The sequence below is a fragment of the Morus notabilis genome, unplaced genomic scaffold (assembly GCF_000414095.1).
Source record: "Morus notabilis unplaced genomic scaffold, ASM41409v2 Scaffold81, whole genome shotgun sequence".
Classification (NCBI taxonomy): domain Eukaryota; kingdom Viridiplantae; phylum Streptophyta; class Magnoliopsida; order Rosales; family Moraceae; genus Morus; species Morus notabilis.
The window spans coordinates 170,618-179,178 of record NW_010357153.1 but is presented as its reverse complement, the minus strand read 5'-3'; positions in this window follow the sequence as shown (position 1 = coordinate 179,178).

The following is an 8,561-nucleotide window of genomic DNA, read 5'->3' as shown; positions in this document are numbered from 1 at the left end:
GAATGCCCAAAAAAATGTAAGGATTGTGTCTATAAAATTTCATATTTTTGAACGTCATTTAAATTTTATTTTATTTTTTAAAGACAAAAAAGAAAGAAAATCATAAAAAATACAATATTCATCAAACGATGGTGCCGCTTGTTGAATTAATTCCTAAAAATCGTATATTAATTTTAGATTGCAAAAGATAAATAAAATTGTTAATTTTTTACCCATCACGGCCCCTGGGTGCCCCACAACGTGGGCCGGGGACTTTTTAACAGTGTTTTACTTTTTTTATTATATTTTTAGGTCATTTTTTGCAGGCATGCCCAAAAAAAATGTAAGGATTGTGTCTGTAAAATTTCATATTTTTTTACGTTGTTTTTATATTATTTTATTTCTCAAAGACAAAAAAGAAAGAAAATCATAAAAAATAGAATATTCATCAAAAAATAGTGCCGCTTGTTGAATTAATTCCTAAAAATTGTATATTAATTTTAGCTTACAAAAGATAAATAAAAATGTAAATTCTTTACCCATCTCGGCCCCTAGGCGCCCCACTACGCGGGCCGGGGGCTTTTTCACAGCGTTTTAATTTTTTTTGTTATTTTTTTAGGCCATTTTTTGTAGGCATACCCCGAAAAATATAAGGATTGTTTCTGCAAAATTTCACAATTGTCTAACGTCGTTTTTAATTTATTTTATTTTTCAAATACGATAGATAAAGAAAATCATAAAAAATTGAATATTCAAAAAAAAAATGGTGTCGTTTATTGTATTAATTCTTAAAAATCATATATTAATTTTTAAATACAAAACATAAATAAAAATGTGTATTTTTGACCCATCTCGGCCCCTGAGCATCCCACTATGTGGGCCAGGGACTTTTTGATAGTGTTTTATTTTTTTGCTATTTTTTTAGGCCATTTTTTACAGGTGTGCCCAAAAAAACCTAAGGACTGTGTCTACAAAATTTCATAATTTTTCGATGTCATTTTTAGTTGATTTTATTTTTTAAAAGAAAAAAAAATAAAGAACATCCTAAAAAATAGAATATTCATCAAAAAATGGTTCTGCGTGTTGCATTAATTCCTAAAAATTGTATAATAACTTTAGAATTCAAAAGCTAAATGAAAACATAAATTTTTACCCATCCCATCTCCTGTGCGCCCCACTACGCGGGCTAGGGGCTTTTTTTTACAGCATTTTACTTTTTTTTGTTATTTTTTCAGGCCACTTTTTGTAGGCATGCCCAGAAAAACGTAGGGATCGTGTTTGCAAAATTTCATAATTTTTTATTTTTTTAGGCAACTTTTTGTTATTTTTTTAGGCCACTTATTTTATTTTATTTTTCAAATACGAAAAATAAAGAAATTCATAAAACATAGAATATTCATCAAAAAAATGGTGATACTTGTTGCATCAATTCCTGACAATCGTATATTAATTTTAGAATGCAAAACATAAATAAAAATGTAAGTTTTTCACCCATCTCGGCCCCTGGGCGTCCCATTACGCGGGTCGAGAGCTTTTTTACAGCGTTTTACTTTTTTGTCCTTGTTTGAGGCCATTTTTTACAGGTATGCCCAAAAAAAATGTAAGGATCGTGTCCACTAAATTTTATAATTTTTTTACGTCATTTTTATTTTATTTTATTTTTCAAAGATGAAAAATAAGGAAAATCATAAAAAATAGAAAATTAATCAAAAAATGGTTCCGCTTGTTACATTAATTCCTTAAAATTGTATATTAATTTTAGAATGCAAAATATAAATAAAAATATAAATTTTGACCCATCCCATCCCCTGGGCGCCACACTACGCGGGTCGAAGGCTTTCTGACAGCGTTTTAATTTTTTTGTTGTTTTTTGAGGGCATTTTTTAAAGGCATGCCCAAAAAAATATAAGGATCGTGTCTGTAAAATTTCATAAATGTCTGACATCGTTTTTATTTTATTTTATTTTTTAAATACAAAAAGTAAAGAAAATCATAAAAAATTTAACATTCCACAAAAAATGGTGCCACTTGTTGCATTAATTCCTAAAAATTGTATATTAATTTTAGAATACAAAACATAAATAAAAATGTAAATTTTTGGCCCATCCCGGCCCTTGGGTGTCCCACTACGTAAGTCGCAGGCTTTTTAATAGCGTTTTACATTTTTGTCATTTTCTTACGCCTTTTTTTATAGGCGTGTCTAGAAAAATGTAAGGATCGTGTCTACAAAATTTCATAATTGTCTGACATTATTTTTATTTTATTTTATTTTTAAATACAAAAAATAAAGAAAATCATAAAAAAATTGAATATTCATCAAAAAAAATGGTGTCGCTTGTTGCATTAATTCCTAAACATCGTATATTAATGTTAGAATGCAAAACATAAATAAAAATGTCAATTTTTGACCCATCCCGGACAACGCGGTTCGGGAGCTTTTTCACAGCGTTTTACTTTTTTGTCATTTTTTGAGGCCATTATTGGTAGGCACGCCCAGAAAAATGTAACGATCGTGTCTACGAAGTTTCATAATTTTTTGACCTCATTTTTCTTTTGTTTTATTATTCAAAGATGAAAAATAAAGAAAATCATAAAAAATAGAATATTAATCAGAAAATAGTTCCACTTGTTACATTAATTCATTAAAATTGTATATTAAATTTAGAATGCAAAATAAAAATAAAATATAAATTTTTGACCCATCGTGTCCCCTGGGTGCCCCACTACGCAGGTCAGGGGGTTTTTGACAGCGTTTTAATTTTCGTTGTTATTTTTTTAGCCTATTTTTTGTGGGCATACCCAGAAAAATGTAACGATCGTGTCTACGAAGCTTCATAATTTTTTGACCTCATTTTTATTTTATTTTATTATTCAAAGATGAAAAAGAAAGGAAATCATAAAAAATAGAATATTCATTAGAAAATGGTGCCGCTAATGTATTAGTTCCTAAGAATCGTATATTAATTTTAGAATGCAAAACATAAATAAAAAAATAAATATCCCGGCCCCTGGGCATCCCACTGCGTGAGTCAGTGACTTTTTTACAGCGTTTCACTTTTTTGTCATTTTTTGAGGCCATTTTTTGTAGGCATGCCCAGAAAAATGTGAAGATCGTGTCTACGAAGTTTCATAATTTTTTGACGTCATTTTTATTTTATTTTATTATTCAAAGACAAAAAATAAAGAAAATCATAAAAAATAGAATATTAATCAAAAAATGGTTCTGCTTCTTGCATTAATTTCTTAAAATCGTATAATAATTTTAGAATTAAAAATATAAATAAAAATGCAAATTTTTGACCCATCACATTCCCTGGGCGCCCTAGTACGCAAGCTGAGGATTTTTTTTACAGCGTTTTACATTTTTTGTTATTTTTAGGTAATTTTTTGTAGGCATGCCCACAAAAATATAAGGATCGTGTCTACGAAATTTCATAATTGTCTCACATCATTTTTATTTTATTTTATTTTTCATATGCGAACAATAAAGAAAATCATAAAAAATTGAATATTCATCAAAAAAATGGTGCCGCTTGTTGCATTAATTCCTAAAAATCGTATATTAATTTTAGAATGCAACAAATAAATTAAAATGTAAATTTTTAATCAACCCCGACCCCTGGCATGCCACTACGCGGGCCGAGGGTTTTTTGACAGTGTTTTACTTTTTTATCAATTTTTGCGGCCATTTTTGGTAAGCACGCCCAGAAAAATGTAAGGATCGTGTCTACAAAGTTTCATAATTTTTGGACGTCCTTTTTATTTTATTTTATTTTTCAAAGACAAAAAATAAAGAAAATTATAAAAAAACTAGAATATTCATCAAAAAATAGTTCCGCATGTTGGATTAATTCCTAAAAATTGTATAATAGTTTTAAAATGCAAAAGATAAATAAAAATATAAATTTTTTATTCATCCCGGCCCCTGGCCGCCCCACTACGCGCGCCGGGGTTGTTTTTACAGCGTTTTACATTTTTTTGTTATTTTTTAGGCCATTTTTTGTAGGCTCGCTCCGAATAATGGAAGGATCGTGTCTGCAAAATTTCATAATTTTCTAACGTCATTTTTATTTTATTTTACTTTACAAATACAAAAATAAAGATAATCATAAAAAATAAAACATTCATCACAGAAATGTGCCGCTTATTGCATTAATTCCTATAAATTGTATAATAATTTTAGATTGCAAAAGCTAATTAAAAATGTAAATTTTTGACCCATCTTGGCCCCTGGCTACCCCACTACGCGGGTTGGAGACTTTTTGACAGCGTTTTACTTTTTTATTTTATTTTTGAGGACATTTTTTCAGGCATGCTCAGAGAAATGTAGGGATCGTGTCTACAAAATTTAATAATTTTTTGACGTCGTTTAAATTTTATTTAATTTTCCAAAGACAAAAAATAAAGAAAATCATAAAAATAGAATATTCATCAAAAAAATGGTGCTGCTTATTGAATTAATTCCTAAAAATGATATGTTAATTTTAGATTGCAAAACATAAATACGAATATAAATTTTTGACCCATCCCGGCCCCTAGGCATCCCACTACGCGGACTGGGGGCTATTTGACTGCGTTTTACTCTTTTTTGTGCCTTTTTGAGGCCATTCTTTGGAGGCATGCCCAGAAAAACGTAAGGATTGTGTCAACAAAATTTTATAATTTTTTGACGTCATTTTTATTTTATTCTATTTTTCAAAGGTGAGAAATAAAAAAATCATAAAGAATAGAATATTCATCAAAAAATGGTGTTGATTGTTGCATTAACTCATTAAAATCATATATTAATTTTAGAATGTAAAATATAAATAAAAATGTATATTTTTTACCTATCCCGGCCCCTGGGCGCCCTACAACGCGGGCTGAGAGCTTTTTGACGGCGTTTTATTTTTTTGTTATATTTTGAGGCCATTTTTTGCATGAATGCCCAGAAAAATTTAAGCATCACGTTGTGAAACTTCATAATTTTCTAACGTCATTTTTATTTTATTTTATAATTCGAACGCGAAAAATAAAGCCGCATATTGCATTAATTCCTTAAAATTGTATATTAATTTTAGAATACAAAACATAAATTTAAATTTAAATTTAAATTTTTGACCTATCCCGGCCCCTGAGCGCCCCACTACGCCGGCCTGGGCTTTTTCATAGCGTTTTACTTTTTTTCATATTTTGAGGCCATTTTTTCAGGCATGCCCTGAAAAATCTAGGGATCGTGTCTATAAAATTTCATAATTTTCTGAAGTCACTTTTATTTTATTTTATTTTTCAAATACGAAAAATAAAAAAATGATAAAAAATAGAATATTTATCAAAAAAGCGCGTTGCTTGTTGCATTAACTCCTAAAAATCATATTTTAATTTTTGAATGTACATTTCTGACCCATCCCGGCCCCTTGGCGTCCCACTACGTGGGCCGATGACTTTTTGAAAGCATTTTACTTTTTTTGTCATTTTTGCGGCCATTTTTGGCATGCATATCCAGAAAAATGTAAGGATCATGTCTACAAAATTTCATAATTTTCTGACGTCATTTTTATTTTATTTTATTTTTCAAATACGAAAAATAAAGAAAATCATAAAAAATAGAATATTCATCAAAAAGTGGGCCGCTTATTTCATCAATTTCTAAAAATCGTATATTAATTTTAGAATGCAAAATATAAATAAAAATGTAAATTTTTGACCTGTTGCAGCCCCAGGGCGTCCTACTACACGGGCCGGAAACTTTTTTATAGCGTTTTAATTTTTTTATTAGTTTTTTATTCCATCTTTGCAAGCGTGCCCAGAAAAATGTAAGAATCGTCTCTACAAAATTCATAATTTTTTGACGTCATTTTTATTTTATTTTATTTTTCAAATGTTAAAAATAAAGAAAATCTTAAAAAAATAGCATGTTCGTTAAAAAATGGTGCCGCTTACGGCATTAATTCCTTAAATCGTATATTAATTGTAGAATACAAAATATAAATAAAAATAAAAATTTTTGACCCATCCCGACCCTAGGGCGCCCCATTACGCGGGCGGGGGCATTTTTTACAGCGTTTTCCTTTTTTTTTGTTATTTTTTTAGGCCATTTTTTCAGGCATGCCCATAAAAATGTAAGGATTATTGCTGCAAAATTTCATAATTTCCTGACGTCACTTTTATTTTATTTTATTTTTCAAATATGAAAAGTAAAGAAAATCATAAAAATAGAATATTCATCAAAAAATAGTGCCGCTTATTGCATTAATTCCTAAAATTTGTATTTTAATTTTTGAATGCAAAACATAAACAAAAATGTAAATTTTTTACCCATCCCGGCCCCTGGGTGTCCCATTACGCGGGCCGGTGGCTTTTTGGCAGCGTTTTACTTTTTTTGTCATTTTTTACAGGCATGCCCAGAAAAATGTAAGGATCGTTTATGTAAAAGTTTATAAGTTTTTTACGTCTTTTTTATTTTATTTTATTTTTCAAAGACGAAAAACAAAGAAAATCATAAAAAATATAATATTCAACAAATAATGATGCCGCTCTTTGCATTAATTCCTTAAGATTGTATATTAATTTTAGAATGTAAAATATAAATAAAAATGTAAATTTTTAACCCATCCCGGCCTGTGGGCGCCCCACTACATGAGCGGGGACTTTTTGATAGTGTTTTATTTTTTTTTTAGTTTTTTACGCCATTTTTTACCTGCATTCCAGAAAAATGTAAGGATCTTGTCTACAAAATTTCATAATTTTCTGACGTCATCTTTATTTTATTTTATTTTTTAAATACAAAAAATAACAAAAACCATAAAGAATAGAATATTTATCAAAAAATGGTGCCACTTATTGCATTAATTCCTTAATATCGTATATTAATTTTAGAATGTAAAGTATAAATAAAAATGTACATTTTTTACCCATTCCGGCCCCTGGCCGCCCCACTACATGGGCCGGGAGCTTTTTCACAGCGTTTTACTTTTATTTTGTCATATTTTGAGGCCATTTTTTGCATGTATGCCTAGAAAAATATAAGAATCGTGTCTGCAAAATTTCATAATTTTTTGACATTGTTCTTATTTTATTTTATATTTCAAAGACGAAAAATAAAGAAAATCATAAAAAATAGAATATTCATCAAAAAATGGTGCCACTTATTGCATTAATTCCTAAAGATCGTATATTAATTTTAGAATGCAAAAGATAAATAAAAATGTAAATTTTTGACCCATCCCAGCCCATGGGCGCCCCACTACGTGGGCCTGGGGCTTTTTGACAGTATTTTACTTTTTTTTTTATCATTTTTTGTAGGCATGCCCATGAAAATGTAAGCATTGTGTCTGCAAAATTTTAGAAGTTTTTGACGTCATTTTTTTTTAATTTTATTTTTCAAAGACAAAAAATAGAGAAAATCATAAAAAATAGAATATTCATTAAATAATAGTGCTGCTTCTTGCATTAATTCCTAAAAATCATGTATTAATTTTAAAATACAAAACATAAATAAAAATGTTAATTTTTGACCCATTCCGGCCCCTGGGTACCCGACTACACGGGCCGGGGACTTTTACGCAACATTTTTTTTTCATTTTTGAGGCCTTTTTTTGCAAGCATGCCCAGAAAAATGCAAGGATCGTGTCTTTTGGTTCATCAAATCTTTTATTCTCATTTTTCTTATTTGATTCTCTATATGTTCCACCTCTTTCACAACCGAATGCAATTCTTGGTCTCTTCCCACGATAACCACATTCATCATATGTCTTCATAAGAATAACTAAATTATTCCTCATTCCGACATCACGAGTTAAATTAAAGCTAAAGGTGAGTTGCATTTTAGTCATCCATCCCTCGGACTCCAGAGCGGACAAAGTACAGCAAGGTATATATGACCATGAGCACAAGTGTTTGAGCAACAATAAAAACCATGACCACAAGCAGCATCTTTAGAGAAAAAGAGAGGGAGGATAGAACTAAAGAGAAACCATAATCCCACATTACAAAAAAATAAAAATAAAAAAAAAGATAAAATGATTACTTAAAAAATTGATTGGCAAACAAACATAAACACAAAACGAAAAACAATAGCAAAGAAAATTTAGCACACCTCCATGTAATTTTTAAAATAGTAATTGAAATGTAAAACTTAAGGTTTTGTTATGGATTTTTAAAATAGAATAATTTAGCAGTATGATATTGGTTAGGTGTGGAGAGAGAAAAGTCCATCTATCATTAATTTCCCATTTGTAATAAAACTTAATTTTATAATTAAATCTATTATTCCTTTTTGTCATTTTATTTAAGGGTGTTTTTGTGTTTAGAAATTTTTAATTTAAACAGGAGCGGAGAGTAAAAAATGGTGTGTATATAGAACCACCTAAAATTAAATCCTCCTTTGATGACTAAAATATCTTTTTTCACCCTATTTTAAAGTTAATTAATATCAAATAATTAAAAAATAGTCATTTGGTTTATTACCAATTTTTTCGTTCCATCATATAAATTATCAAATAACATAAAGTAAAATTAACTTCCATCCTTTTCTTCATATTTCTTTTGTTTTTTACATGTTTTCTTTCATTTCTTTTCTTTCCCTCCTAGCCAAGGGAGGT